The sequence below is a fragment of the Vombatus ursinus genome, unplaced genomic scaffold (assembly GCF_900497805.2).
Source record: "Vombatus ursinus unplaced genomic scaffold, bare-nosed wombat genome assembly UNPS02015066.1, whole genome shotgun sequence".
NCBI classification, from domain to species: domain Eukaryota; kingdom Metazoa; phylum Chordata; class Mammalia; order Diprotodontia; family Vombatidae; genus Vombatus; species Vombatus ursinus.
This window is the reverse complement of record NW_020954844.1, coordinates 3,645,021-3,662,075: the sequence shown is the minus strand read 5'-3', so window position 1 is coordinate 3,662,075 and position 17,055 is coordinate 3,645,021. Positions and strand designations below refer to the sequence as shown.

Here is a 17,055-nt window from a genome sequence, read left to right as displayed (position 1 = left end):
CAGGAAACATGTAGACTACAGAAGTCTTGAGTCAGGTATGATGTTTGTCTTCCATTATTTAAAATTATGTCATAATAGAGGAATTGGACTTGTTTTGTTTTGTTTGTTTTACTGTATGGATTCCAAAAATGTATAGGTGGAAGTTACAAAGCAATACATTTAGACTTTATGTAGGGAAATACAAAGGCATAAACAAGACTGCAATAGAAAACCTCCTTACAAGTAGAGCTATCCAGAAATAGAATGGACTGCTTCCCATCCCACTGGATGTCATCATTGAAAGACTGGATGAGCTCCTGAAAAGTATGTTATAAAAGGAATTTGTTTCTATTCCACATGTTACTCTTTCTTTTCCCCCATTCTCTCCAAGATCACAGCTATTACCTGAGTTTATATCTTGACCATCTCAAATGGCCTAATGCAGTACTTGGCTGCTTCAAGTTTCTCCACTCTCCAATCTATCCTCTGAACAGTTACAAAAATGATTTTCCTAAAACACAGCTATGTGCTTGTCATTTTAAATCTCAATTAAATAAACTCCAATGACTTTCTATTGCATCGCATAAACTATGAGCATCTTTGCTCGTAGTTTAAAGACTTTCAGACTGTCCAAACTCCAGTTCAAGCCTTATCACATATTACTCTAGTTCATATACTCTACATTCCTATAAAGTTATCCCTGTAATAGAACCTTCTAACTATCATCACTGTGCACTTGTACTGTCTCTCTTTCATATCTGGCATATTCTCCCTTCTCATCTCTGTCTCTTAGACTTTCTAGATACTTCATTATTCTTTTCAAATGCTACCTTCTACAAGAGGTTTTTCTGTCCTTCCATCCTGCCCCTTGACATCAATATTAGCCTTTCCTTCTAAAGTTATATTATATCCACTTCACATGTAATTTTATATACTTAAGTATGTACATGTCACTTGCTCCCTGATTCTCTTCTTCCCATTCCAAGTCATTAGGAACATTGTTATATATAGTCTATTTTTTAAATTTTCTTTCCTCTATTCCTCCATATTTTGACTATTAGTTATATATTTGAATCTTAGGGAGATGTGGGTATTTTTCCCTTTTGTATTCCACTCAATTCACTGCACTTTTATTAAGCGCCTACTATGTACTAGGCATTGTGCCAAGCATTGGATATGACAAGAAAATGAGAGTTCCTGCATTCAAGGAGCTCACAATCTAATGAGTGAAGAAAACACACAAAGGGGAGCTGAAAAAGTAAGGGGCACCAGAAAGTACCCTGTATAGGAGAATGATATTCTGTAAAGTGTAGGCCAAATTGAGCTGCTGATAGAGAGTGAAGAGTTAGCTGGAAAGCTCAAAATCCAACCCTCTGTAAAAGATTACTTTGATAGGATGTTAGTAATACAGCCTCTAATCAGAGGGGAGGGAGAGGGAGTGTAGAGTGTACAAAGTGGTATGGGCAGCTAGGTGATACAATGGATAGAGTTCCAGGCCTGGAGTCAGGAAGACCTGAGTTCAAGTCTGGCCTCAGACATTTATTAGTTGTTGAACCTGGATAAATCACCTACATCTGCCTCAGTTTCCTCATCTTTCAAAATAGCTGGAGAAGAAAATGATATACCACTCCAGCCAAAAAATAGACCACTTTGCCAAAAAAACCCCAAATGGGGGATACAAAAGCTTGGATAGGATTAAAAAAAATAAATTAATAACAATCAAATCTGTCCATCAGCAAACTGATGAGATTTTGCATGATACATGGTACATGAAGTTCCCTGGAGTTGAAATCAAGCAGAACTACTGATAAAAATTAGAGAGGTTTTTTTTGTTTATTTGTCTTTTCGTTGTTGGTTTTATATAACGCTTCTGTAACAGTGATTATTCAAAGGTAGGGAAACTTAGGCCCAGGAAGTCTTAATCTAATACTTCCATGTGGTATTGAGGTAGCCACAGTTTCTCAAAGACTCTTCCCGTGGAGCACAAGGACTGGTTGTTTCTCCCTTACTATAACTACTTTGAAGATGATCTATGTAACATACTACTATTTCACATTTCCTGGTACAAGTCAAAGTAAAGAGACATTTATCACCAGTGTTCTGGACACCTGATAATGGATCCTTTGGCCATGGCAACCTATAAAAGATGCAAAGTAAAATACAATGTCCTTCACTCTTCTCTGTGTCTCTTCTGATTCTGCATAGGCAAGGATAGGATGACGAAAAAAGGGATGCAGAAGGTACTAAGAATGACACCACTTTTGAAGCCAGAATTATTATTTAAGTTTAAATTAATTTAACTGTTAGTTCACTTAATTTCTGGTCTTTGTCTAGCGACAAACAAGCAGACAATACTGGAATTAGGATAGGCACTTTTATTGTATGTACTAATGTGACATGTAACATACTTTTTATTTCATAGGAAATAATTTTAATTGCAGTATTCATCAAAACTTTAACAACTCCAATACAGATAAAATTAATTTTATAAATCTTGACTTCATGACAAATGAAGCTAGAATAAAAATGGTAATTGTATATATTAGATGTTTATTCTACCTACATCCCAGTATTTCTAGCAACTAACACCATGCCTGATACATTGTAGGTACTTAATAATTGCTTGTTTACCTGCATGATTTATTATTATGTACTCATTAGTGACTGGTTCTCTTTGTAGAGACAAATAAAGAAGGTGGTATAGGTGTTTTTATTGCACATCTTAATGCAAAAGGAAATACTAGCATCCTTTCATGGGACTATTGGTCATTTTTATTGAACTCTAAATAATAAACATTTACAAACCAAGCATAATAAAGACAACTGGATCATATTTACTGAAATCTGTTGTAGAAAATTAAGTGTAGATAAATTTCATGAAGAAATTAACAAGATCTTTCTAAATGAAACATCACATATTTTGGTAGTCAATTACTTAAATGAAAAGATATAGGGGACAAAAAGTTAAACATTTGCCGGGAAAAAATGGTTCAGGAAATACTAAAGCAAATCCAGTAAACTGACATGTTCAGAATCTCCATACCTGTAAATCAGGAAAATGGATTGAAGAAAAGAATTAGGGGATGTTGAAAAATCAGGGTGCCAAATAATATAATAGAATTTAAATTTATTATATTTTAACATCTAAAATAACTGGATTCCCCATTTTTAAATCAACTATTTCTGTACAAATTGTGTGTGTATACATATATATAAATATGTGTATATGTGTGTATATATGTACGTGTACATACATATGTGTTTTAGAATAAAACTCAATGTGAAAAATATAAAAAATTGAGGAGATAAGTGATCAAATAAGACAACTGAATTTAAATAGCTGTTGATTCTGGATAGCAGGAAACAACACATGTGTATGTATGTATATGCATGCATGTATGTATGTGTATATATAAAATATGTCATTGACACAGATGATCAACCTTTTGTAATGAAGTTTAACTTAGGTAATTCACAAACACACAATATCATTCAAGTACACACATATATGCATGTATGGAGAAAGAATGAATACTTTTGGGGGAAGCTAGGTGGCATAGTGGATAGAGCACTGGACCTGAGTTCAAATCTGGCCTCAGACCAAACACTTGACACTTACATACTTACTAGCTGTGTGATCCTCGGCAAGTCACTTAACCCCAATTGCCTAAAAAAAAAAAAAAAAAAAAAAGAGTGAATACTTTTATGTGTGTCTTTGCCAGGCATAAATATATGGCAACCAAAAGCAATACTATTTTAGAATGTAAATATATATGTATAATCTCAGAGAATTTAACAAGAGATGAGCATGAGCAATAGTGCTTCTTTAAAAAAAAAGAAGCAGCGAAGGTAGAAACATTTTTTTTAAAAAAGCTTGGTATCAGACTCAATCCAGATAATAAAATTCTTCTTCTTAGAAATTACTAACTGAAATCAAACTTAAACTTGCCTCTTTTCAGCTTTTACTTATTCTTAGCTCTGCTCTCAGGGTCCAAACAAAACAAGTCCAATTCTTCTACATCACAATTGTTCAATAGTATGACAGTAAAGGCAGTTCAGTGCCTCAGTGGGACTAGTCAGGATGACGGTTTCATCAGACCTCAGACACTTAATAACTTTGTGAACCTGGGTAAGTAACTCATCTTCTATCTGCTTCAGTTTTCTCAACTATAAAACAGCCGCAATTATATCATTTAACTCCCAGGGTTGTTGTGAAGATCAAATAACATAATTGTAATTAGCTTAACACAATACTGGGCATATACTAAACAACATATAAATTCTTCTTCTTCTTCTCTTCTTCTTTCTTCTTCTTCCCAATTACTGAGACACAGTCTTCTTATCATACAAAGTATTCAAAGTCCTTTAACCACTCCTAACATACAATGATTCCAAAGACTTCCAGTATTCTTGTTCCTTTCATTTTGATACTATCTATCCTATCAATCTCCTTTCAAAAATGAGGCTCTCTCAACTAAACACATGCTCTGGATATGAAATGAGCAGAAAAGAATTCAATAGGAATACCACCACCCATATACTATATTGTTTTTTCTCTATTAATGTAGATTAATGTTTAGAATGCGTTAACTTTTTTGATTGCTAAGACATATTGTTGACACATGGTGGCCTAGAAATTCACTAAAACCCCCATTGTTTAGATTTGTTCCATATTTTCTTGTTTTGTTTTTTTTTAACTTGTGCAAGACATTAAGTTACAACAATTAAATTTCAATTTTTTATATTTGGTCAAGTATTCTCTTCTCTCAAAATATTTTTGAATCTCTAATCCAACCTGTTGGATGTCCCTCCTAGCTTTATATCAGCTACCATTTAACAAGGATGGCACCTTTTTCTTTCTTAAAATTACTAATGAACATGTTAAAAATGAAGGTAGCCTCCATTAAAGATCTACAGAATGATGTAGGTCTATTATTGTCTACTTTGAGCATTCAACAATTTACCTATATCTAAATACATCTATGGTTTTTCCAAAATCTACTTTTTTCCATAAGAACATTATGTGATTTGGTGAAATGACTTACTTAAATATGAAATAAAGGTCATTTTTTGAAGTAATAGTCTTATATTGCTTCTAATAAAGCAAAATGTAGTTAGTCTACTGTGACTTCACAATGAAGCTAAAACAGCATTGTATGCATATGCCATTATTTTCTAGATGCTTACTAAACAACCTATTGTTTACATGCTCTAAGATTTTGTCTAAGGATGAAAATCAACATCACCAATATACAATATATATACTCTACTCTTTTCTCTGTTTCTGCCTCTATCTCTGTCTGTCTCTTTCTAAATTCATGTTCTGACTACCTAGTAAAATGTATTCTATCTGTCTACTTTGTTATTAGATTGTTCTAATGTCAAAATGATGTCACAGGGTAAGTTATCAGTAGAAGTGGTATTAGATCCCAGCCCTTTGAATAACCACTCTAATGCTCTGGATATTTTTCTATCCTGAAAAACAGATCCATCAAGGGTCAAGATACTTTAAAAGTATATAGCATGACTTCAACTCAGGATTCACTAAGGGAATTTGGGTCCCTTTGTGAGCCCATTTACTCTCATAGACAATTTCAAGGATGGAGAGGAAAACCAGGGTTTCAAGTCATAAATTGTAGCAATATAGTAACAGAAGAGTTGTATGATCATGAGAGGGAAAACACACCTGTAGAAATAAACAGTAATAAAAATGGTATCCAATAATGGAAAATATTTAATTAAGCTGCTGTAGAGAAAAGAAGCCTAAATGGCTGAAGAAGCAAGTTTAAAAAAAAAAGCCTGCTAAAACGGTTTCTCTCTTTTCCTCCTATTGTTCTCGTTTAAACCTCTAGACCAGTTGTGCATGTGGACTCTATGAGGACTGGTTTTTTGAAAGTAATGGACAAATATGCACTGTGGAAATCTATAAAGAATCATGTCCTGTTTGAATAAGAAGAGAGTAATGCAGAGTTAATTGTATTAAGAAAAGTGAAAATTTAAATAGGACCTATTATGAATCAGCTGAGAGCATTCTGTGTAAGTGGAAAGTAAATGAACACAGTGTGAAAAATTTCAATGAAGATGAGAAGAAAAAGTGTCCACTTTGGTATGGGAATTTGTCTGATTATAGACCTAACTAACCATATCTGAGTAACATCCATGCTTGGAAGAGAGATAACTACTGAAAATTAAACTCTACAGTAGAGGAAGAAAGAGAGCTTGGTATGATTGCTCCAAATATTACACATTGCTGGGATTTATGCCCTCATTATTTTGAGGAGAAATCTCCTCCCAACCTCATTCCTTCACTTGAAGACTTGCTTCACAAATTGGTGTTTATTTGTCTGTTTTGACTCTGATGAACCAACTAGTCAAAGTTCACACTTTTCCAGAAGAGAACATTGCTCCAATTTAAGAATGAATTGTAAATTTGAGAAGTTGTTATCTCAGCACTAAAGAACAAGAAGGTTTAGGGAAAGAGTTTTGTCTTTTTTTTTTTTTCCCTTGAAGCCTGACTATACTCAGTACACAGGCATGCTTTAGCCAGATAACCAGTGCTGCTCATTTATCTCCACAAGACTGTTGGAGTTTCTTTTCTGACTGCTAGCCAGGGGGGATAGGGCAGGGACACTGGTTTAGTCAAATAACAGGACAGCAGAAACATCTTGTGGAGTTCCACTAGGAAACAGAAATACAAGCCAACAGCTAGAGCTAGAGGAATTAAGTAGAGCATATTTGGTCCTGATTTCCCGATACAACTATAGTTCTCTACGATATTTAACAGAGGCAGCATGGAACAATGGTAAAAGAAATGCTGTACTTGATTCCATAAGTCTTGAGTGAAATTCTGGCTCTGACTTTTCCTACTTATGTTAGCAAGATCTGTCTCTTCTCTGTCCCTCAGTGTATTCATCTGCAAGCCTTTCTGTGGGTGGACTAGATAACCTCAAATTTTCCTTCTATCTTTAGATCCATGACTCTGGACTCCCATGAATACAAAGGAACATTTTTCCTGATGTGGAAACTGAGACACTTGATTCTGGTGGTCGTTGAGAGCATCAAATGAGATAAAATGTTTATAGCATTTTTGTAAACTTTAAAGTGCTATTAACATTATTTATATTATTAATAATACAAGTAGGGACTAAGTAAATTAGTTTATCCTTCATACTAAACACATACATGTAGATAAAGTGTGGCAGTCATTTGATAGCTATGCAACATGGTTAGAGGATTCCAGCAGACATATGACAAAAGACAGAAAGAATTAATAATCACTTTTTGAGATGATTTCCTAACAGGTAAAAATGTATACTTATAAGGAGCCCCACTGCTCTATTGTCATTTCAATTCAACCTGAAGCTCTGTCTCAGTATTCGCCTATCATCTCACAGCTGTTTAACCATGAATAACATGAAGATTAATTGATTAAGTTGAAGGTGATATTAGCAGGGTACACTCCTGCCTAATTGAATACCTCCCATCCTTAATGTAGGTAAAAGGAGTCTGCATGTACGGGAGTCTAAGGAATTCTTTACAGTACTTCCCATTATTATGGAGAGACAGTAGTGTATCAATAGGTTATAGTCTATATGGGAATATATGTAATGAGCAACCATTTGACCAAATGCAGATAATATATGAAAGTATTAATTCTGAAATATTAATGCTGAGCATAATTATGCAGAATATATAAAATCATATCTATATGGAAATTAGTTCTCTTTCCTTCTCTACCACTCATTGTCATCAAAGGAAGAAAGATGAAAACTTCAAGTATAAATTGCTTAGAGTTATCCTCTGATAAGTCAATTTGATATAGCAAAGAGGCAAATATACAGTTGTTCATCTGAAAACTATGAGAGTTTTAGTGTACTAAAAGCTAAATATAAGTCCACAACAGGATATGGTGTAGGGATAAGAAGGAGACAAGTGATTTCATTGATAGAGTAAAATCCCAAGTAAAGAAATTCCTACTTATTTTTGGAATTATAAAATCATCTCTTTGACTTTTAAGTAACTTCACAAACTGACCTCATCACATTTTTTTTTTGCATTTCCCTCTCCTCTATGCACTCCACAATAGTAGCCTATGGCATTCTATCTCCCTTTTTACTAACTATCCTTCATGCTGGAATGATTTTCCTTCTTGTCTCTGCTTCCTTGTTTATCTAACTTCAATACGTTGTTTAAAATCTGACCTTCTGTAAGAGACCTTCCCTGTTCCCAAGTGCATCAGAATAAGACCTCAATAAATCCTTCATGACTTGACTTATACTGTTACTTAGAACATTTAGAACTTCTTTACCAGGGTCAGACAGTGGGTATATGTCAAAAGTAGAACTTGAACCCATTTTTTTCTAGCTTGTGGGTTAGTATTCTATTCATTAGATCACCCTGCCCCTCTTTAGCATATTAAAATAAAAACATAAGTTCCAATTAAATTGGATTAAGTGAGATAAGGTGTACATGATAATAGTCTCACTGTCATTTGTCTTAGTGAGACCAAATCTTGAGTGTTGTGTTTAATAAAGAATAATAATAAGCAAGAGAACACCTTTAGTAAGATGGCCACAGAAGCATTAACGTGCATTGAAAAGAGTACAGGTTTTAGAGTCAGAGGTTCTGGGTTCAAGTGCCGCCTTTGCTGTTTACCTCCTTTATGACCTAGAAAAAAATCAATTCCATTCCTTAGATCTTTGTCTCTTCATCTGCAAGATAATGGTTGTACTGAAAGGTCTATGAGGTCCCAACAAGTTCCACATCTGTGATCATATTAAACAGAATGATAAAAATTCTGGAGACTTAAGTTACATGAGGACCCACTTATAGGAGGAAGTTTAGCTTAAAGAAAAGAAGAATCAGGGGGAAGAAAAGAGCTATTTTCAGTTATATGCAGGGCTGTTATGGTGAGGGTTTAATCTTGTTCTGCTTAGCATAAGAAGAAATAACTAGAGACACTGTTATGATTATTGAAAAAGGGGGAAATGTAACTAATTCCCTAACATTAAGAGCTTTCCAATAGTGAAATCAGTAGAGACAGGTGTTGGTGGGTTTCTTTTTATCAGAGGTCTTCAAGAAAGTTAATATGATTTCTTTGGGCACGTTAGACAAATTCTTAAGGTACCAATGGATCAGATGGTCTTTGAGGTTTGTTCCATGTTTATGATTCTGAATTAATGGTACTATTTATTCATCACATTTAAACTTGAGGTGATGTGACATTCCCATTATTAACAGACTGACTCTATACCAAACTGTCATTTTGTGAAATGCTGAATTCAATTAATTCATTCTTCAAATTTTGGTGGAGATCATTTATTCACTTCCTTATAGGTGAATATGCTGTACATGGGCAGGTTTTGATACCTGTGCCATTAAAATTAGGGCAAAGCTGGCAATACGGTACAGGACTATATTAACTTGTCTTAGAACATTCATATGTAGGAATATGGGGTGTGTTACATAGCAAGAAAAATAAATATAGCACTCCAAGGCTATATATATTTATTTATACTCTTCTATATACTACTTAATTAGCTTTGGGTAGAAAACATGGCCTCTGGGCTTCACTTTTCTCCTCTAAAAATGAGGAGATTGAATTCAGTGTTTTCTTCAGTCCCTTCAGAATCCATAATCCATGCCACATAGCTGCCAAAGTTATTTTCTTATAGCTCATGCCTATTAATTCTTTATTAAACTGTACTCTTTGCCTATTTCCTCTAGAATCAAATAATAACCCTTCTGACCTTATTATACCTTTTTCTTTTTCATTCATTCTATGGTCTAGCCAAAATCCTCTAATGGCTCCCCACACACAGACTCTATACCAATTGCCTGGCTGTCACCTATGACTGGAATATATTCCCTTTCACTTCTGCCTTATTGAGCCTCAAATCTCCTTTAAAACTAAGCTCAGGTCCAATCTCCTGCATGAGGTTATTCTAGATTAACAACAACAATAAAAACAACAGCAACATGTATATAGGCCAGGGCCTGTGCTAAGCACTTTACAAACATTATGTTATGTGATGCTCACAACTTTAGGAGGTAGGTGTTATTTTTTCCCCATTTTTCATATGAGGAAACTGAGACAGAGAGGTTACATGACTTGCCCAGGGTCACATAGCTAGTAAGTGTCTAAGGTTAAATTTGAACTCAAGTCTTTTTGATTCCAAGCTCTGGACTCTATCTGCTGAGATGCCAAGTTGTTTGCTAGTGTCTTCTCCCACTCAATATTATGTTGTATGTCATTTGAAGAGAGAAGTAGAGACAGAGAAATAAACAGGGAGACAACAAAGAAACGGGCAGAGATAGAGGCAGAGACAGCAGACAAATGGACAGAAAGACATCAGACAGACAGAGTAAGAGACACAGAGAGACAGACACAGACAGGCAGGCACTGACACAGGGAGGCAGAGAAATATAAGTAGATATTCAGAAAAAAAAGAGACAGACAGAATCAGAGAAAGGCACCATGATTGGGGAGCAATCCGGAATCAAGCATGTGTACTGACTATGGGCTTGTCAGCTCTATGACCGAACTCCTCAGAGAATATGCTTGCTTACACTGGTGGAGGTTGATTTTTCATTTGGCAGTTTCCTCTACAAATGAAATCCTAGGTCCAGTTCCCACTGCAATCACAATATCCTCCTTTTACACTAATAGAATAAAAGTTACTTTAGAGTTGGGATAATTTCATTCTTTGCATAACCAGAAACTAGCACACTGGCTGGCCCAAAGCAAATGCTTACTAAATGTTTATTCATTGATGGATTAACAAAAATTATTTGATACATCAAATGATTCCCCTGGGGCTTTACAATAGAATGTAATAGATTCAAATAGTTTAAAGAGAAATTCTGGAATAATATTATCAAGATGATGATGGTGATGATGTTGTTGATGATAATGATGATGATGATAATTTATATCCCACAAAATTCCAGAGTGGCAGGTGACATTATCATCTCCATTTTAAATATGAAGGAAAACACTGAGAAAAAATAAATAACTTATCTAGTGAAGTGTCAGAGGTGGAATTCAAACTCAGGTCCTCCTGATTCTAAGTCCAGAGCTCAATGTATTATGCCATCTGGACTCCAATATTCACAATATAACTACTAAAACATGTGGGTAAAAGGAAGTCTATAAAGTTCTCTGGGCAACAACTGCAGATATGAAAAATACTGCATTATTGAGCAGTTAATTGATTATAAAATGATCACCATGGAAGCTATCCAAATGTATATTTTTCTATGTCTTTAGGGAATGTCAAGAAATGGCCAAAGTCCCAAAGTCCTTTCACAGCAGCATTCGGGAAGATAGATGTTGTCAGTTTCCAGTTGTGAAAGATCATCTCATTATGGCTCTCTTTCTATGTAGAATCATAGATGGCCAGAGCCAAAAAAGGCTTGAAAGATCGTCCAGTCAAACTCCTTAATTTTCAGATGAGGAAACTAAAGCCCAGTGATGGAAAACACTTTGTCCAAGGTCAGCAAGGTAGTTGTTGGTACTACTAGGACATAAATCCAAATCTCCTGATGTCCAATCCACTACACTACAAGTGTCATTGTAATTTAGGGAAATACAACATTTTTTTTCCTTTGGTGTTTCTCTGTTCAAGGAGAACGTATGTTCCCACCATAATATTCTAAAACATTTGCCCATACACTGGGACAGCTAGGTGGCATAGTGGATAGAGTGCCAGGCCTGGAGTCAGGAAGATTCATCTTTCTGAGTTCAAATCGGGACTCAGATACTTACTACCTGTGTGACCCTGGGAAAATCACTGAACCCTGTTTGCCTCAGGTTCCTCATCTGTAAAATGAGCTGGAGAAGGAAATGGTGAACTCCTCCAGTATCTTTGCCAAGAAAACCCCAAATGGGGTCCAAAGAGTTGGACATGACAAACAACTGAACAATAATAACAACAAGTACTGTTAAGCTCAGCAAATAATATTTATAATGGCAAGAAATATGCATTAAAATAATAGCTAACATTCTGCTAAAATATCTACAGTCATAGGTGCATGAATATCCCCCAGTGAAATTAGGAATTTATGAACATTGACTTAGAATTTGTCCACCTAGCTTTATTTATTCTCCTGTCTCCCAAACCAGGTACATCAGTAGCTCAGAAAAACTGGTCACAGAAGAATGTCATTTGAATAAGCTAATTTACCCTAAGGTCATAGTGACTTGATGTATGACCCATCCCATCAATAGGTACATTAAAGTCAAAACCAGAATTATTTAGAGAAAATGAAAATTATTAGCACAAATGAGTTAATCCCTGATGTAGAAATGCAATCATGAACCAACAATCAGTCAGGAAGTTGTTGAAGTACAATGCTGACTTCCCAGCATGCACCTTGAAGGGGACCACCTACTCAAACTATGAACTGGGCTGGTCCTGTATTGAAGAGTTCAGTTCTAAGTATTTACAGAACTGCAAAGCCTCATGCTTTTGACCAACTTTCCTCCCACCCCGAAAGACAATCAGCCCACATCACACATTGCTTTGCAAATGTTAATAACTCTAAGCAATCACATATTCTCTATTCAGGTGACAGGGTGATAATTAAAGCCACACAGGACAGTTTTCCAGCACTCTCCAGAGGCTTAATAGCTAAGTTTTCCATCAGAAAGGCAGGCTTACAGATTACTAAATGTGGAAATGGCTTCACATTTTTATTTTGTTCTTTAAAAATAAGAAAATTGTAACCACTTTGTCAAGTTTTCATGATTAATGGCCCAATAAAGACTGTAATTCTAGTGGATAGGAACATTAAAAAAATATACATTTAATGATGAATGAGCTAAGCTCCCCAATAGAGAAGGGTGTTATTTAGTCATTTTAGAGTTCCTAATGCCCATCTAACCCAAAGTGCAAGGCAGTAGCAATTTATTTTTCAACTGATGAATAACTCACTTCCAAAAATGTACTTAGGTTTGAGAGGTAGGAACACATCTCTTCTTCTTTCTCCCATTAAGTTATTGTGTTAATATCACTTTCATGTAGAGGCTGAATGTAAATGTAGAAGAGTTAAAAAAAATACAAATATGATCTATTTGTGTCTGACTTGGTGGTATGATAAGTTATTATCTAACAACAAAATATTATTATTTCCATTTTAGAGATGAAAAATGTGAGTCTCAGAGGGTTGACTATATTCTTTAGTTAGCAGCAGTTTCATTGCTCATATGCAGCACTTCTGTTATCCAGGTGACCTGATATGATTAGGTCTGTTAATCAGAAAATTTCTTCTGGAAACTTAGCCTAATATAATATAGTGTGAATCTTTTAATTTAATTAAGTTGACATGACAACATGGAGGAAAAAAATTCCTGATAGAAGTCTTTTTAAAAAATTGTATTCCTAACTCTTTATTTTTTTTTCCTATCGATTATCTTAAATGAAAGAAGAATGCCGAACTGCTATTGAAGGCTAACACTCATTGATCTTCCATCTTAATAGCGAAGGGAAACTTTTATGTTGATTGAGGTCACTTTTAATTGGTGAAAGTTGGGCATAAATGAAGCATGTGGCCCTTCTTCACTTATTAAAGGAATAAAGTACATGGGATTTTCAGGGAGGATTAGCACATCTCGTATGAGGACTTGGCCAAGCCTTTTTAAGGATGCTCAGCCATGTTTGATGTCTGCCTGCCCCTTAACTCTCACCCGTGATTCCAACAAGCTGTAGCATGCTCTATGGCCACATCCCAGTAAAATCATCTTGGGAGATGAGCTAAACCAAGTTGAGGGGAACTGACAGGCCTCAAATCCACCTATGGGTTAGGGGAATGCCTACCTCAAGCATGTGAAGACTTTTCCCCCAGGCAGGAGATACAAATGAGAACAATTTCATTCCAATAGTCATGAAGGTGGTTGAAGTAGGGACTGTGGAGTGCTTAGAGCTTGGTCAGATATCAAAGAGGTCAAGGTCACCTACTGAGTTGTCAGCTATTATCAGTTGGCCTGACTTTTGTCTTGCCACTGGACTTTGATGACTCAGGAAAAAGAGAGTGAGGATGAAGATTTTGTGTAACTCTACCTCATTTAAATCCAATTCATGCACAAGTTAAGATATTACCCTATGATGCCATTGGTCCTCTTTTGAAATGAAGGATGAACAAAAGGAAAAATGAAGGGAATGGGATATTTATTAATTTCTTCAATATGAAGATCCAATCCCCAGGTATTTGCTAATTCATAACAGATGCTGTCATTAAAAGAAATGAAATTCTAAACAAAATACTACAAATAGAAACTGACCTGGTGTCAGATCAATGTGCAGCTTTCCTGGAAATTCGTTTGGCATTACAGAGAAACCACTGACAAATGATTTTGCTGGACAGAAGAATTTTAATGATCAATCATTGTAATAAAGAGAAAAGCATGATAACAACATATATTTTGGTGAAACAGTCAGTGGAATGGTCCATTGGCCTAGAATCAGAATTTCTGGGTCAGGTTTTGTCCTCTTTAAAGCATCATTTCCCCCCTAGTTCATATATTAAACTGGGATAATGGTATCTATAGCATCTACATAAGAGGTTTGTCATGAACTATAAGGGAAATAATCTGTTGAAGGTGTTTTACAAATTGTAAAGAATTTTTTTGATATCAGTTAACACCAAGATTGGTGAATGAAGGTGAATAATTTTTCTTAGTTCTACATCTGCAAAATTGTTAAAAACAGCTTTCTGTGCTGCCCCATAGAGGGTCCCATACAACATTGTTCTTGGTTTCTGTCGTAACTTTAAAGGGCAGTGTTCACAATGTCAGGAGCCCTAGATGTCTTGCAAATGAAGGAGGAGGATGTCCTCAAATTCCTTGCTGCAAGAACCCATTTGGGTGGCACCAATTTGGACTTCCAGATGGAACACTATATATACAAAAGAAAGAGTGATGGCACCTACATCATCAATTTGAAGAGAACTCAGGAAAAGCTTCTGCTGGCAGCTCGTGCCATTACTGCCATTGAAAATCCAGCTGATGTTAGTGTCATCTCATCCAGGAAAACAGGCCAGTAAGCTGCCCTGAAATTTGCTGAAATATTCTGCAATTCGCTCCTGCCACTGGTGCCACACCTGTTGCTGGACATTTTACACTGGGCACCTTCACTAACCAGATCCAGGCAGCTTTCAGGGAGCCTCGTCTCTTAGTGGTCACTGATCCTTGGGCAGATCACTAGCATCTTACTGAAGCATCGTATGTTAACCTTCCAACTATTGCACTGTGCAACACAGGCTCCTCACTTTGCTATGTGGACATTGCCATTCCATGTAACAAGGGAGCTCACTCAGTGGGTCTGATGTGGTGGATGCTGGCCTGTGAAATTCTACATATGCATGGTACCATCTCCCGTGAAGACACCCATGTGAGGTTATGCCGGATCTTTACTTCTACAGGGATCCAGAGGAGATTGAAAAGGAAGAGCAGGCTGCAGCTGACAAGGCAGTGACAAAGGAGGAGTTTCAGGGTGAATGGACTGCACCTGCCCTACAATTCACTGCTACTCAATGGGATGTGGCTGGTTGGTCTGAGGGAGTTCAGGTGCCATCTGTGCCCATTCAACATTTCCCTACTGAAGATTGGAGTGCTCAGCTGGCTATGGAGGACTGGTCTGCAACTCCTACTGCTCAGGCCACTGAGTGGGTAGAACTACCACAGAGTGGTCTTACCTTTTACCCCAGGTGCTCTAATAGTGTTGGAAAAATGCTGATGGAAAATAAACATTGGTTTCTTACAAAAAAATTGTTAAAAATACTTTTTATTTCTACCTTATATGAATGTGGTATGACTCAAATGAGAGGACAGTAATCTAGCATTTGCATAAATAGTCATGCAAAGAGAGATGTAATACTGCAAGTGCTAGTACCACACATACATATATTACATATATGTTTGTGTATACATATACATACATGCACATGTACCAATGCATATGTTCATGCCAGAATATTAATGTGCACTGTACATTTATGTGTATATGATTTGTGTCAATATTATCACTATCATAGGTGTATTATCTATCCATCTTCTATCTATCTATATTCATCTTTATGTATGTGTATACATACATATAAATGTGAAACACTTTATTTATGCTCATTAATTTAAACCTTACTATATCCCTTATTCCTGTGGGGGAGAAAATGATACAATACCAATTGGTAGATATAAAAATGAATCCATAGAGAAGTGATTTCCCTTTATTCACTAAGTTAATATTCATAATAATAATTTATATAAACAGTTATTTACAATTTTAGAGTGCTTTCTTTGAAAATATGTGTGCATATGTATATATGCATATATATTCATATGTGTATTTGTATATACATATTTGGATATGCATATGCAGGAGCTTTAGGGCTTCTAAAGCTAGAGACAACATGGTATAGTGAATAAGGTTCCAAGCATTAAAGTAGGAAGACATCAATTCAGAATCCTAGCTGATAGGGTGATTAATTGTATGGCCACATGGAATTTACTTAAATTTTTGGTCTCTGTTTCTTCATCCATAAACTGAAGAGCTTGGTCTTGATGGCCTCTTAGATCCCTTCAAACCCCAAATCAATGATCCTTTGAGATGCTTTGATAACTACAAATATCCATATAAATTTGAGTAATTGATAATGATAATGTGTTTATTCTTTAATACAAAAAAGACTAAGTGAATAAGAAATGGGGGGGGACATGCTCAAAATTGAATGTTATATAAGAACAAAATACTTCAATAAAAATACATTTGTAAACGCTCTATTAGATTCCTTTTTCCTATTTTTGAAATGCAGGCTTCCCTCACCTCTACATCTTACAGTTCTTGTCTTCCTTCAGTGCTTAGCTCAGTTGTCAACACTTCTAGAAATTTCTCCATGGTTGCTTTCCACCTTCCCAATGACAGCATTCCTTCCCTCTTAAATTTACTTTCCACAATATAAATTTGTGTACACAATGAGTCTCCCCCGCCCATTAAAATATATACTTCTTGAGGGTACAATTTAGTTTTACTCTTTGTAGTCTCAGCATCTTGTCCATAATAGACACATAACAAATTTTAA

General features: G+C 35.6%; 1 pseudogene; it reads left to right on the top strand.

The window, feature by feature from the left end:
• Positions 1 to 14,766: 14,766 nt before the first annotated feature.
• Positions 14,767 to 15,693, top strand: LOC114031114 (annotated as a pseudogene).
• The last annotated feature ends 1,362 nt before the right edge of the window (positions 15,694 to 17,055 follow it).